Genomic DNA, 15,249 nt, shown 5'->3' with positions numbered 1-15,249 from the left:
CAGTGATAAAGAGACCAACTTGCTAGATGGAGCAAGGGTTATGATATGGTGGTCAGGGTTCTGGCGATGTTAGAGAGTTTTTGTTTTGGAGAACCATATGAACCCTTAATGGAGATTATTGAATTAAATTAAATTAAATTGAATATCAATTCATGGTTTGATTTATTCTACACGTGGAATGATGGTTTTGTTGTCTATATTAAATTTGTAATGTGCCCCGGGTCCTTAGGATATTTTTTGTAATATTTTAAAATTATTTATTTAAAAAAATTCTATATTTTTTTAGGGTCGATTTGGGGTCATTACAACATACCTATTGCTTTATGTGAAATCTTGATTCATGTTGTGTGTGATGTATGCCATGAATTTATCATATTATAAATGTTTTGATTCATGAAAAGCTATATGATATATGTGTGTTGTATTCTTTTTATGTGTTGTGTTATTGTGGGGGCTCGAGTTGACTTCCTTACTTTTATAAACTTTCAGATAGCGAGTGATGTTGGCCAGTGATGATCAGGAGGCTTGGGACATTGCCAGAAAAGTCACAAACTTTTTCTAGAATTCCTTTTTGGGACACTAGCTCAGAACATTTATTATTTACTCATTTATTTGATTATCTGCGGAGGACATTAAACAATAAAATAGCAGCCTTATTACAATCACAAATTAATTGAATAATATAAAATAAACCCTAATCTAAAAATTTTAAAAAAAAGTATTTAGTGCTTGAGATTTTTTAGTCCCCTTCAGGTAATGCTTGTTTTCTTGAACTTTTGCTCTCTGAGGGCATTTTGTGGAACTGATGGGCCTTTTGAGAGGACCTTTAAGGGCGCATCAGGAGTACAAAAAGGGGCTCACTGCACGTCCAAGTGCTTCCCTGCAAAAATCATAAAACAAAATACAACAGAACGAAGCAAACTAAACTAGATCTACACTTAAAAATCAGCAAAAACAAAATTTAAACTATCTAGAAACAAATTACTAAAAGATGAAATAGCAAAACTAACTAAATAACAAACTAAACAAATCATGAAACAAGCTACAAGAAACTAATTCTTCAAGTATTGTCAATCTAAATTAACTAAACCTAATATGCTAACTATCATTCAACATGAACTGCTTAAATAAAATATAACTACTTGAGACTATGAAGTGATTAAATCTGATTTACTTACTTAAAAAAAATGATTTTGACTATTTGAATTAAGAAGAAACAAAACACCACACCGTATTGCTAAGACTTGAAATAAATTAACTGAAACAAATAGACGTCTAATGCAGAATCAACTAAAAGAAATAACAGCTAATGAATCACGAATAATGAAATAAATCACTAAAACAATTAACTAATGCAATCCTACTAATGCAGTGAACGACTACTACAATGAACAACTAAAACACATAATGTCTAATGCAAACAATCAATGAAAACAATTAGCTAATGACTAATGTAGTAAATAACTAAAGAAATACATCTAACTATTATAACCCTTGAGCATCCAGCGTCATTCACGCTGTAAAAAAAATGCTGAAGACTAAAAGAAAAGTAGTTGAAGCAAAAGACGTTGAAGCCTAATAGTTAAAACAAAGATTGACTGATAAACAAATAAAAAAATGCAGTAGCCAGCAAAATCGACAAAAAAAATAACAATCAAACACAGTAAAAAAACAATGTTAATTCCCTAAGTAAAATAACGAATCTATTAACGCATGCATTGGAAACGAGAATCTTACAGAAAATAGCCTACTAAAAATCGTAATCGGCTAATCTAAACTATTATATATATATATATATATATATATATATATATATATATATATATATATATATATATATATATATATATATATATATATATTTCTTTTTATCTTTTCAGATGATAGATCTAACCTAAATAAGCTAAGTATGCAGAATATGCATAATCAAATAAAACTACATGCAATGCTATGATTTATGAGATGCGAAAACTAAAAATTACAATGAAACAAGGGAGGCAAAGATGGTTTTTACCTTGCTGCACTCAAATGGACTTCAGATTTCTCTCTAACAGAGGGGATGAGAGGAACCGACGACGACGGGGTTTAGAAGACAGATTGAGAAGCATAAGAAGCAAGAAAGAAAGAAGGTAGGCAAGCAGTCGATTAAAAAAGGGGAAGAAAGGAAGAAGGGGAGGTAGAGAAGAGAGAGAGAGAGAGAGAGAGAGAGAGAGAGAAAGAGATGCTATAGACTAGAAAAAATAGCATCCATGGCAGTAAAAGTTTTATTTATAATAAAAAATTAGGTTAAAACACATTTTCTATGGAAGTCTAAAATATTTAAAAAAAATCCAAAACAAGTCTTTCTCAAAAATGTGTTTTTCAAAAGAGGTTTTTCCTAAACTAATTAAAATTAGTAACTACTCTCATAATCTAATTAAACTACAAATTAAGAACTCTTAAATTAACTGAAACACTGAAAAACGCAAGGCAAGCTCTGAAAATATGATTTTTCTAGAATTTTCTATTTAAAACAAAACCTCAAAAACTATGATAAAGATGGGTTTTTAATGCAATTTTATCATGGATCATGCATAAATAGAGATGAATAAATTGCAAATATTATGCATGATCAGTACCAGAATGAAGTTCTATCTTTGAGAATACATTTGCCTTCCTCAGTTGATCGAACAAATCATCGATCTTAGGTGATGGGTTCTTGTGCTTTACCGTCACTTGGTTCAACATGCGGTAATCAATTCAAAACCGCATAGAATCATTTTTTTTCTTGACAATGAGGATCAGTGCACTCCATGGAAATACACTCGGCCTAATAAATCCCTTGTCAAGAAGCTTCTGCAGCTACTTCTTTAGCTCCACTAGCTCTGCAGATGCCATGTGATATGGTGCTCAAGAAATAGGTGTCGTACCAGGCACTAACTTGATCAAGATCTCAATCTCCCTGTGCAGTGGCAAATCCTTAGGAAAGATATCTAGAAATTCTCAAACAATATCTAACTGCTAAAAGGGTGTTGCCTGACTGTCTTGCATAGACATGCTTGCCAAGAACACCATGCAACCCTGCTTGTGGTACTTGAAGATCTTCAATACTGAGACTATCTTCACCTCACTAGCTGGTATAGTCGTTTGGAATAACAAAGCAGGCAAATTGGGGCATTCTAAAAGGACTTTCTTTCTCCAACACTGAAGGGTAGCATTGTGTCTGAATAACCGGTCCATACCTATAATGACATTATAAAAAGTCATATCTAGTATGACTAGGTCGCCAGACAACTCATGCCCCTCAATCACCACGCAAACTCTAGGAAAGTAATTCTCGCAGGAAGCAGATATATTCATAAGTGACATCACAACAAAACACTTCTCAAGGCTAGAAGGAACCAAATCAAGCAAACTCGCAAACGATGAGGATATAAAGTTATGGGTAGCACCAAAATCAAACATCACACGAACATAATGATCAACAACTAAGAAGATACCTTTGATCAGACCAGTCTGATCATCATATGTGGTAGTTGTAGCAACATAAACTCTCCCATACGTCCTCCACTATCCATGCTGTTGTTGAGGCCTCTGTTGCTGTCCTTCATGAGCCGTCGACCTATTCGAACAGTGGGTCACAATGTGCTCAAGTTGCTGGCACTGGTAGCAGACTCCCTTGAATAATGAATAAGAGCCCTAAGGATGACTCTTGTTGCACCTGCAACACACATATGGGGCCTTCCCTTGTTGCTGCCTCTATTGGGGTCGATCCTACTGGGCTCCCTACTGGTGCTCATGTTGGGTCCTCTGCCTCTTGCCGCCCGGGGCCTTAACGTCCGCAGATGGGTTCTTCCTTGCTCCGTTCGTCGAGCTACCTCCATTGCCACCTCTCTTCTGTGACCCATCCTTGTACCTCTCCCACTCCTCATTCAGGATCGTCGCAGACTCAATGGCATCACTGAGGATGGTAGGTCAGCAAATCATCATACAGACTCGAAGTTCGTTCTTCAGTCCACGAACATACTTGGTTGCCCTAGCCTTATTATCAGCAAAAAGGTTTGGACAATACCACTCGAAGCTCCAGAATTTGATGGTGTAGTCCACAAAACTCATATTTCTCTGAGCCAATTCAAGGAACCTTTGTTGCATCCATTCCCGTGTGTAGGAGGAAAAATACATGCCCAAGAACTCTTCCCTGAAAACCTCCCAAGGAATCACCTCCACTCTGTCATACTTCACCCTTCGCAGGGTGTCCTACCACTTCTTGGCATCACCCTTAAGACGGTACATGCCAAAAGCAGACTTCCTATCCTCGGGGATAGATAGGATGTCGAACGCCCGCTCAGACTCCTTGACCCAACTCTCAGCTATCTTTGGGTTGGCCTTCCCTATGAAAGTTGACGGGTTCAACTTCAAGAATTTCTCGTATGTGACTACGTCGGGGTTCAGAGCAACTAATCATGTATAATATTCTTATTTTATTCTTCTCTATTTATGCATTGTTCAAAAAGAAATATTCTTTTAGTTGTGGTAGTAGTATGTAATTAGTGAAAAGTAGAGAGACTCTTTTTGTAAACCATTATTTTTGAATTCCTTCTTAAGGAGAGATTAGGGTCTAATAACAGTATCACGAGTTTTCCCTCTTCTCTCTCTTCTCTCTTCTTATTTTCCTCTCTTCTCTACTAGGGTTTCTTGCTATTGTGTGTGTGGGTGTCATATGGTCGCTAGATGATCTAGCAACCAGGATCATCTCGCCTACTTCAACATGGTATCAGAGTTGCGTCCCCTTCTGGGATACAGTTTCTGATCGTGGATCGTGTAATGTTGTTGTGGCTTATCGTGGAAAACTGTAGCAAGCTGCATGAAGTGTCGTGAAACGTGGAAAGTGGCTTATCGTGGAAGCACTCAGATCGTGGGTCGTGTGATATTGTTGATCTAATTCGATTCTCTGTGTTGTCGACACAAATTTTTTACATGATGAAAATCTGATCATTGTAAATTGATTGGATGTTGCGGGCCTCAAAACAAATGATCTTTGACGTGTGGATGGTGAAGAAGTTCAGATCGAATGAAGATCTGATCCATTGAAGGCTGTAAGGGATCTGTTCTGTGTGTGTCAGACGCTTATATGAAATCAGATCTGACGTCTGAATCTGGGAGTGTTGGCATTGGTGGAGCCAGGCCTATTTCAGATCTGTCGAGTCTCAAAGTCAGATCTAACGTGTTTTTTTTTCCTTTGCTACTGTGGTGCTGCAAATTTGATTTGTCAGGTTTGGTAACTATTTGTGATTCAACCAAGATGACATCTCGTTTGTCAAAAGATGGTGATCAAGAAAGGAAACTGGTTGGAGAGTATAAAGCATTTGTAAACCCTTTCTCGTATGGGTCCTCTGTCAGGCTAGATGACTCGAACTACGCGAGGTGGTCCCAGACGTTTATGATGTTTGTTTCTGGTCATAAAAAAAATATGTTCTGTTAGAACCAGAACCACCCGATAAAACTGGAAAATACAGCACATGGGATGAAGATAACGACATCGTTATGTCGTGGATGATAAACAATGTATTGCCCCATATTGCCAATGGTCTTATTTACTACAACATTGCGAAAGAAATATGGGACAACCTTCGAGATACGTATTCTCATGAGACCAATGTGAGCCGCATCTTACAAGTCGAGCAAGAAATTTATCAACTGCAACAAGGAGATCAGTCGCTAGCCCAATATTATGCATCGGTAAAATTTGTGTTTGAAAGGCTGAATGCACATAGGCCCCTCTGTTGTACTACACAGAAGTCCCATCAAAAGCAAACCATGGTTGCAAGATTCCTGACTGGACTATCATCTTATTTCGTAGTTGCAAAGGTTCAGATGTTGACAGGATCAGATGTCCCAACCCTTGCCGAAGCCTATAATTGCTTGAGCAGACTAGCTATCACCCTTCCACAGACTCACTCTGACTCACAAACATATGCTCTTGTAGTCACCCCAGGTCGGGGTAAGGGAAATTTCTTCAATACACGTGGTAGAGGCAGAGGCAGAGGTACAAAAGGAAGAGGTAGATTTCAGTGTACCTACTATGGCAATTTGGGGCATCTTGAAGACCGATGTTGGGATAAAAATGGTAGACCCCCTGCTTCTTCTCAGACATCAAGTATGTCCAAGGCCCAAATTGCGAAGCTTAATATAGAGATTCCCTCTGGTCCCTCTAATGACTCTGTCACTCTTAGTCGTGCAAAGTATGAAGAATTGGTGTCTCACTGCCCTTCTAGTTCGGACGTTGTTACTCCTATTGCTGATATTGCGTGCTCCGTAGGTGAAGGATTAAATCACCAAGGTAGTAGATGGATTAGTGATTCAGGGGCCTCTAGACACCTGTGTGAGTCTTCAAAAAAATTTTCCAAGCTACACCCCATGGATGAATATCATAAAGTTGTCCTTGCCGATGGGAGTGTATCTCCCATTGTGGGACAAGGAAATGTTTCCATCTCTCCTTCTCTTCAGTTGACAGATGTGCTTCATGCTCCTTTCTTTCCTGAAAATTTATTGTCGATTAGTCATATTGCAAAAGAACACAATTGTAGAGTGATTTTTTATCCTTTGTGTTGTATGTTTCAGGATTTACTGACAGGGAAGAGGATTGGTGGAGGCTATGAAGAAGGAGGAGTCTACTATCTTCATCAACCACTGGGAGTCATGCATGTCGTGTCTAAGACATTCTCCAGCTCTTATCAATGGCACTTTCATCTTGGTCATGTGCCATTGCCAAAACTTCGTTGAATTCTTCCTCAAATTTCTCCTTCTACCTCATTCCAGCGTGAAGCCTGTCAGTTGGGTAAACACCACAGAAGTTCTTTTCCTTCAAGTCAGAGTCCATCGAGCCAAAGATTATTTGAGCTTCTTCACGTTGATGTATGAGGACCTAGTAGAGTTCCTAGTACGTCCCAGTGTCGTTATTATTTGGTCATTGTCGATGATTTTTCCAAATTGTCATGGGTATTCTTAATAAAAGACAGATCAGAAGTTCCTTCTATCCTTATGTCCCTCATTATTGAAATAGAAACTCAGTTTGATTCTCTTGTCAAGATCATTCGCACTGACAATGATCTCGAATTTAAAACCAATGAGTTACTACTGTTTTATAAGAATTGTGGCATTCGACCTCAAACTACTTGTGCCCATACCTCCCAACAAAATGGGGTAGTTGAAAGAAAGCATAAACATCTTTTAGATGTTGCTCGTTGCCTTATCTTGCAATCATGTATGCCTCCTTCATATTGGGGAGATGACATTCTTACAGTCTGCTACCTTATCAATCCCATGCCTTCATCCTCGTTGGGAGAACAAATTCCTGTGAAAATCCTATACCCCAATGCACCTCTTTTCTCAATCTCTCCCAAGGTGTTTGGGTGTGTGTGTTTTGTTCATAAACTAGAGCCTCAACGAGACAAACTATCGGCTCAAGCCATAAAATGTATCTTTGTGGGCCATCTAAAAAATCAAAAGGGGTACAAGTGTTATGATCCCATTGCTCGTAGAGAGTATGTCAGTGTGGATGTCTCCTTCTTTGAGTCCATTCCTTTCTTTTCAAGTACTGCCTCCAGATTACTATGTGATCAGGGTGATGCTATGCCATTACCTATCCCCCCTCTTCCTTTGGAGTCAATTCCTACGAGCTTTTCTACCCCTCACACTCAGTCACGGTATCATGATCCTCCTCTGGTATACTCTCATAGATCTCCTCCGGAATCAGAACCTACAACATTACCTTCTTCCTCAGAAGTGAGTCCTCCAGCTCCCATGAATGAAGCATCTATTGTGGATAATAATTTGCCCATCGGTATCAGGAAAAGTAAAAGGCAATGCACTTTACATCCCATTTCTAAGTTTGTTACAGATGCCAGACTTGGGAGTCACATGAAGCAGTTCATCATAGCTCTATATGATGAATCTCTACCTCTTAGTCACCATCAGGAAGTCGTAGACCCCAAATGGAAAACTACTATGCAAGATAAGATGGAGGCCTTAATTACACAAAACACTTGGGAGTTGGTCACTCCTCTAGTTGACGCTGATATTGTTGGGTGTAAGTGGGTCTATACTATTAAGTACAAATCAGATGACTCAATTGAAAGGTACAAGGCCAGGTTGGTGACAAAAGGGTACACCCAGACGTATGAAGTAGACTTCTTCGAAACATTTTCACATGTGGCACGCCTTGGTACTATTCGGATGGTAATATCATTGGTTGTACATAATGGATGGAGCTTATGCTAGTTGGATGTGAAGAACACATTTTTGTATGGTGATTTGTTTGAGATGGTGTATATGCAACAACCTTCAGGGTTTGAGGTTCAAGGGGAGTGTTACAAGGTATGCAAGTTAAAAAATGCAATATATGGTCTAAAACAAAGTCCACGTGCGTGGTTTCAAAAGTTGTTTGAGAGCATGTCAACTTTTGGTTTTAACAGGTCAACATCAAACCACTCATTGTTTGTTAAGAAGACTCCCATGGGTGTTGTGGTTATGGTTGTGTATGTGGATGATATTATACTCACAGGAAGCAATCAAAAAGATATCTCAAAGAGCAAAGATCATCTGCAGAAGCACTTTGTTACCAAAGATCTTGGTCCTCTTAGATATTTCCTGGGTATAGAGGTGGCTCGAAACCGTGAAGGGTTAGTTCTATCACAAAGGAAGTATGTACTTGATTTGTTACAGGAAACAGGAATGTTAGGAGCAAAACCTGCTAATATTCCAATGGATCCTAAATTGCACATGTTTGAAGAAGCAAAACCTGTTGACAGTTGAAGTTTTAAATCTCTAGTCGGCAAACTCTTGTACGTTACAGTGACAAGACCAGATATCTCCCTGGCAGTAAGCAAGATTAGCCAGTTCATGGATAAACCAACCCAAGTGCATTGACAGACAACAATGATGATTCTAGGGTGCTTGAAGTCTTCTCCAGGTAAAGGACTACTATACAAACCAAGCTCATCTCTTGACATAGTTGCCTATTCTGACGCAGACTATGCAAAAAACATTAGTGATAGAAAGTCCACCACGAGGTTTTGTGTGTTTATAGGTGGAAATTTAATAAGTTGGAGAACTAAAAAGCAGACCGCAGTGGCCCGATCGAGTGCTGAGTCAGAATACAGAGCCATGGCTCAAACTGCAGTCAAAATGATATGGGTTAGATCTGTTCTAAGAGATCTACATGTACATACCTCAATGCCAATGGTAATGAAGTGTGATAACAGAGCAGCCACATATATTGCAAATAATCTGGTGTTTCATGAGAGGACGAAACACATTGAAGTCGATTGTCACTATATAAGAGATCTAGTACAGGCAGGACAAATCTCTACCTGTCATGTTACTTCAGAGGATCAAGCTGCTGATGTGTTTACTAAACTGCTTGCTAGTGTGGGTTTTCTCAGATGTTGTGACAAGCTGAGCATGATAGACATATATGCTCCAGCTTGAGGGGGAGTGTTAAAAAGGAAATATTCTTTTAGTTGTGGTAGTAGTATGTAATTAGTGAAAAGTAGAGTGACTCTTTTTGTAAGCCATTATTTTCTAATTCCTTCTTAAAGAGGGATTAGGGTCTAATAACAGTATCACGAGTTTTCCCTCTTCTCTCTCCTCTCTTTTCTTATTTTCCTCTCTTCTCTACTAGGGTTTCCTGCTGCCGTGTGTGTGGGGGTGTCATCTCTCGCCTACTTTAACATGCACGATCCATGATAAATCGCATTAAAAACCTATTTTTATCATTGCTTTCGAGAAATTGATTTGAAATAGAAAATTTGAGAAAATTTGTATTTTTAGAGCTTGCCCTGCATTTTTTGGTATTTTTATTAGTTCATTTTTTTAATTCGTAGTTTAACTAGATTAAGAGTGTTTTACTAATTTTTAATTAGTTTTAGAAAAAACCCTTTTCAAAAACATGTTTTCTAGAGGATGCTTTTGGAAATTATGAAAATATTTCACTCTTTTTGAAAATTCATGTTTTAACCTAATTTTGTTTATAAATAGAACTTTTTAACCAGCAACCATTATTTTTTTCCAGTCCTATACCCTATGCTCCTCTCTCTCTCTTCTATGCCTCCCCTTCTTCCTTTCTTCCCCTTTTTTGATCGATTGGTTGCCTAGCATCTTCCTTTCTTGCTTCTTTTGCTTCTCAATCTGTCTTCTAAACCCCATCGTCGCTAGTTCCTCGCATCCCATCGAATGAAGAGAGAGAGAGAGAGAGAGAGAGAGAGAGAGAGAGAGAGAGAGAGAGAGAGAGAGTTGAAGTCTGTTTGGGTGCAACAAGGTAAAAACCATCTTTTTCTCCTCCATTTCACTGTAGTTCAGTTCTGCATATCATAGAGCATAGCATTTCATATTATTTCATTTGATTATTGCATTATCTGCATATCTAGTTTAGATTAACTTAAATTTAGCATCTGAAAAAAGAAGAAGAAAAAAATATATTTAGATTAATACAGTTTAGTTGTTTTCTTGATTTGCGCATAGAGTAGTTGTAGCTTAATCAAACTTATAGTTGTAACATCATTTTTTTTATTATGTTTGATATTTTCATTAATCGATTCTTCCATCTACTGCGTTTCTTTATTAATTTTTTTTTATGAATCATTCTTTGTTTTAACCATCAGTTGCAATATTTTTTTTATTATTAGCTTCATCATTTTTGTTTTTTTTTATCACAGCATGAATGACGCTGGATGCGTAAGGGTTATATTAGTTAGGTGTATTGAATTCATTTGTTTACTGCATTAGCTATTGGTTGCATTATTTATTTATTCCATTTGCATAGCTATTAGTTACATTATTTAATTCATTTGTAATAGACGTTAACTTTGTTAGTTATTATTTTCTTTGTTTGTTTCATTTGGCAATAGACATTAACATCATTAGTCATTATTAGTTAACGCACGATTTTGGCAAGCAGGGGGTGTGCATGCATGAGATGCTTGATATGTTCAAGCAGGTTCACATAAACATCCCCCAGCTCCACGTCATCCAGCAAGTGCCTGCTTATGCATAGTTCCTCAAAGAACTTTGCACACAGAAGATAAAATCGAGGTTGTTGCCCAATATGACCTTCTTGACTGAGCAAATCAGCTCCGTGTTTTGGCACCAAGCTCCACCCAAGCTCAAGGATCCTGGGGCATCGATCATCTCGTGTGTTATAAGAAACATGACTATCGAGTGTGCATTGCTCGATCTTGGGAAAAATGTGAACACATTGCCGAGCTTCTTATATGACACTTTTGAGATTAAGGATTTGAAGCCCACGACTACTGTCTTTCAGTTGGTTGATAGGTCTACCAAGTGTCTGCGAGGAATCTTGGAAGATGTTTTAGTCAAGGTCGAGAACTTCTACTTCCCTGTTGATTTTTTTGTTCTCGACATGGAGGGCACCGATGTCGCTCACTAGATCCCCATCATTCTGGGTAGACCATTCTTGACCACTGTTCATGCTCGTACAGATTGTCATACTGAAGAGATGAAGGTTTCTTTTGGCAACAAGTGTTTGCGCTTGCATATCTTTGATCTTGCTAACAAAGCGACAAAATATGACAATTTCTTACAAATGACAGACGCCACAGGGAAGCAATCCGATCTACAGTTGGATGTGTATCTTGCTAGTCTTTCTATTTATGGCTCTCCGTCCTTTGAGAATAGCCTACATATGGAGACTAATCTCGTTCATCCTGCTAGTCTCGAGAGTCATCGTAGGGTCCAAAGGGGTAGAGCTGGAGGAAACATAATGCGTAGTGTCACAGATGACACTATTTTTCTCAGAGCACCTGATTGAGCATGAATTCACGTCCATTAATCTCATGGATGATGAAGGGTTACCAGAGATCCGTATGATTGAGGACGTAAAACTTAGCGCTTTATGGGAGATAGCCCATATTTATGATGTATCATTAGAAGCTTTAGTAGTTTTTCTGTTTTTTTTATGAGCGTGAATGATAGAGCATGTATGCATTGCATTTTTGTGTATTTTTATGAGTTGCAAACTATGAGACAGGTGAAACCTCAGCAGAACCATTCATATGCCATATTAGGTAAGGTTTTACAGTGTAGATCAGGTGGCTTCTACTACTTCTCTCCCATTTTTTTCGTTCTTATATGCATTCATATAGCTTCATGCAAGGATGAGGGAGTGTCATTCAAGCATGGGAGATAGTGTAGTTTGCACACCCAAATTTTTTTTGTCTTTGTACTTGCAATTTCGATGACAACTCATAAAAATTGGGCTTTTAAGGAATGTGTTTGACCTTATATGAATGCTTTACATAATCTAATGTTTTTAGAGGATTTTTAAGCCCCACAAAATTTTTTTCTGACATGAATCTATAAAATCATGGTTATTTATGTGAATTTCAAAAAAATGATTATAGATGTACATTAGAGTTTATTTTGAATCATAAGTATGAATATGCATAGTTTTATTTTTGAAAAACTAAGCAAATGAACAAAATTGAAAAGAAGAGCTCAAAAAGTACAAAAGAGCATACATTTAGTTGTCTGAGCTCTTCGTATTCTCCAGTAGCTAGGCTCAAACACAAGTTGAAGTGTTTGATTCCTATGCTGAAAAGAAAAACAAAGAAAGTCACTTCTTTATCTAAATTAATATTTGTGGCCTATTTTGTTCGAGCGAGTAGATCCTGAGGGGTGTTTATACCTGGTGGCCTAAAGCCATATGGTTTGGAAGCCATTGGTCCGAAAGCCCGTTACATGGACTTTATAGAGAGCCTAATAGATGTTGACATTGCATATGACAAGAAGTAAGCTATACGTAAAACTATAAAAATGAAAGGTCTAATGACTCGAGCAATTAAGTCTGAGGGATACTTTGTGTCTAGTGCTCTAATGTCGTCTAGTCTGAGAATCACTGACCCAAAGCTCGTTGCATGAGTCGCGAAAACTAGAAATTTGATTTAGTGCTCAACAATGGAAAGAAAAAGAAAAAGTATGAAAAAATTGAAAATCAAGAAAAAGAAAAGCGCATAAAAGAGAAAAGTTCATTGCTTAGAAGTAAATAGTAAGAAAACCTGTGCAGAAAATATATGAGTGAGGATTAGTAAATAATGACATGTATATATTTGATTTTCTAAGAATAAAGCATAAATAATTATGATATTTAGAAAAGTAGAAGAAAAAAATTTCTTTTGTGGTGGCAAGTAAAATACTCTAATCATGTTTTGATAATGTAATGGCATGAAATATTTATGAAAACAAACTTTTTAATTCCCTAATGCTTATTGAAGTTGAATTTTTATGCATGCATGACAGAGATGTTTGTGGGTAGCATTACTGCAAACCCTCACGAGACCTTCCTCATCCAATTGGGTAACCCAGAGGTTTAAAGGGCTTGTTGCATACGCTAAATACAATCGTGATTCCTACCAAAGTGAGTTAGGCTTTTGTTTTGATTAGTTCAGTTTGCTCGAGGACTAGCAAACGATAAGCATAAGGGCATTTGATCATGCATAATATTTGCATTTTATTCATCTTTATTTATGGATGATCCATGATAAAATCACATTAAAAACCTATTTTTATCATTGCTTTTGAGAAATTGATTTGAAATAGAAAATTTGGAAAAATTATATTTTTAGAGCTTGCCTTGTATTTTTTTGGTATTTTTATTAGTTTGAATTTTTTTAATTCATAGTTTAATTAGATTAGGAGTGTTTTACTAATTTTTAATTAGTTTTAGAAAAAACCCTTTTCAAAAACATGTTTTTTAGAGGAGGACTCTTTTAAAAATTATGAAAATATTTCAAACTCTTTTTGAAAATTCATGTTTTAACCTAATTTTGTTTATAAATAGAACTTTTCCACCAGCAACCATTGTTTTTTTCAGCCCTGTACCATGCGCCCATCTATCTCTCTTCTCTGCCTCCCCTTCTTCCTTTCTTCCTCTTTTTTGATTGATTGGTTGCCTACCTTCTTCCTTTCTTGCTTCTTATGCTTCTCAATCTGTCTTCTAAACCCCGTCGTTGTTGGTTCCTCGCATCCCATCTGCCGGGGAGAGAGAGCTGAAGTCTGTTTGGGTGCAGCAAGGTAAAAACCATCTTCTTCTCCCCCGTTTCACCGTAGTTTAGTTTTACATATCATAGAGCATAGCATTGCATATTATTTCATTTGATCATTGCATCATCTGCATATCTAGTTTAGATTAATCTAAATTTAGCATCTGAAAAAAAAAAAAAGAAATAAAATATATTTAGATTAATCTAGTTTACCCATTTTCTTGAATTGTGCATAGAGTATTTGTAGCTTAGTCAGACCGATAGTTGTAACATTGTTTTTTTTTCTGTGTTTGATATTTTCATTAGTCGGTTCAGCTATATACTGTGTTTCTTTATTAAATTTTTTTTTATCAATCATTCTTTGTTTTAACCATTAGCTTCAACATTTTTTTATTATCTGCAACAATTTTTTTATTATTAGCTTCATCATTTTTGTTTTTTTTTATCACAACGTGAATGACGCTGGATGCATAAGGGTTATATTAGTTAGGTGCATTGAATTCATTCGTTTACTGCATTAGCTATTGGTTGCATTATTTATTTATTCCATTTGCATAGCTATTAGTTACATTATTTAATTCATTAGTAATAGACACTAACTTTGTTAGTTATTATTTGCTTTGTTTATTTCATTTGGCAATAGACATTAACATCATTAGTTATTGTTTGTTTTGTTCATTAGCCGCGATTGCATTAGACGTTAATTTCAGTAGCTATTATCTATTTTAGTGATTCATGTCAATTGGCTGCATTGTTTGTTTTTGTTGGTTTAACATCGGTCATTAATAGCATTAGATGTCGATTTCATTAGTCGTGTTTTATTATATTAGTTGTTAAGGAGGTATATTACTGCAGCCTTAGTGATTGTTCTGTTTGAATTTTCTTCCAGCAACCTGTTAGATGCAAGTTCTATTCCATTAGTTATAGTGGGGTGAAATTTTGTTTTAGTTAGTTTAGACCTACGATTTTTCTGAATACATAGTTAATTCTTCTTTTGTGTTAATTTAGAATAGTTTTGTTTCAAATAAGTGTTGGGAGTTTGTTAGCAGTTAGTTTTAGTATTTTGTCTTGTAGTGGTCTGTTAGAAGTCAATTTAGATCTTATTTTTGTTGAAATTTTTTTAAGCTTTGATCTTGTTTGCTTTTTTTTCTTTATTCTGCTGCGGTTTGTTTTTGTATTCTTGTAGGGAAGCGATCGGACGTGCGGTGAACCC

The sequence above is a fragment of the Nuphar pumila genome, chromosome 3 (genome assembly GCF_984573655.1).
Source record: "Nuphar pumila chromosome 3, dmNupPumi1.hap1.1, whole genome shotgun sequence".
In the NCBI taxonomy this organism is placed as follows: Eukaryota; Viridiplantae; Streptophyta; class Magnoliopsida; order Nymphaeales; family Nymphaeaceae; genus Nuphar; species Nuphar pumila.
Note: the sequence above shows the minus strand (reverse complement) of the source record.